The 1,450-nt window shown below is 30.8% G+C and overlaps 1 protein-coding gene across 1 annotated transcript in view; it reads left to right on the top strand.

Moving 5' to 3' along the window:
- LOC121936456 (glutamine synthetase-like) overlaps positions 1-1,450 on the top strand; it is a 16,919-nt gene that overhangs the window by 4,404 nt on the left and 11,065 nt on the right. The window lies entirely within an intron of this gene.

The raw sequence follows: 1,450 nt of genomic DNA, 5'->3' as shown, positions 1-1,450 counted from the left end.
AAATGGCCCTTGTGATTCGATTGGTGACGGTCTACCTTGCAGGAGTGATGTGACCAGATTGGCTGGGATGTTTCTATGCAGATGGCGGTGGGAATCGGATTTCTCCAGGGCTGAAAAGATGACAGAGGGCCAAATACACAAATATGACTTCGACAAAATATACTTGGGATGAAACACTGAGCAAAAGTGGGGGCTGCAGCCGAGAAATCAGAAGACTAAGAATGGGGAGGTGAACTGTGCAAGAACTAGGAAGGATCCTAAGACACAAATCATTCAAGCCACTGAATTCCCTATTACTGCATACAGATGCAAGAGCTGGACGCTGAAGAAAGCGGATAGGAAGGAAATCAACTCATTGGAGACGTGGTGCTGGAGAAGAGTGCGGAGGATCCCATGGATGGCCAAAAAGACAAAGAAATGGGTCCCAGAACAGATCCAGCCGGAAATCTCCCTGGAAGCCAAGAGTATCCAACTGAGGCTGTCATGCTTTGGCCGCGTCTTGTACAGACAATCAGTTAAAAACGGAAAATACATTAAAATATACCTGCTCATGGCGTAAATTCCACTAAAATAATTGAATGAAATACATACTAATACATATTAACATTAAATTATAAAATATACCCAAAAACAAATAAAAACAAATAAAAAATAAAATAAATATAAAACAAGTAATTTATTATTATTATTATTATTATTACTTTCAATGCAGAAATAATCCAGTTTAATAATAATAATAATAATAATAATTTCCAAGGCAGAAATAATCCAGTTTAATAATAATAATAATAATTATTATTATTATTATTATTATTACTTCCAATGCCTAAATAATCCAGCTTAATAATACTACTACTAATTATTTCCAATGCAGAAAAAATCCAGTTTAATAATAATTATTATTATGCAGAAATAATCCAGTTTGCTGACTATAATAATAATAATTATTACTATTATTATTTCCAATGCAGAAATAATCCAGTTTAATTATTAATATTATTACTTCCAATGCCTAAATAAATCAGTTTAATACTACTACTACTAATTATTATTATTTCCAATGCATAAATAATCCAGTTAATTATTATTATTATACAGAAATAATCCAGTTTGCTGACTATAATTATTATTATTATTATTAATATTTCCAATGCATAAATAATCCAGTTTAATTATTATCATTATTATTACTTCCAATACCTAAATCCAGTTTAATACTACTACTACTAATACTAATAATTGTTTCCAGTGTAGAAATAATCCAGTTTAATAATAATAATAATAATTTCCAATACAGAAATAATCCAGCATCATCATCATCATCATTATTTCCAAAGCAAAAATAATCGATTATTATTATTATTATTATTATTATTATTATTATTATTTCTAAGTCAGAAACCCTCCAGTCTGAGGCCCCTTTAACTGCCCCGCCTCAGTGCGAGGGAAT

This window comes from Sceloporus undulatus, chromosome 7 (genome assembly GCF_019175285.1).
Source record: "Sceloporus undulatus isolate JIND9_A2432 ecotype Alabama chromosome 7, SceUnd_v1.1, whole genome shotgun sequence".
Lineage (NCBI taxonomy): Eukaryota > Metazoa > Chordata > Lepidosauria > Squamata > Phrynosomatidae > Sceloporus > Sceloporus undulatus.
This window is presented reverse-complemented; position numbering and strand designations above follow the sequence as displayed.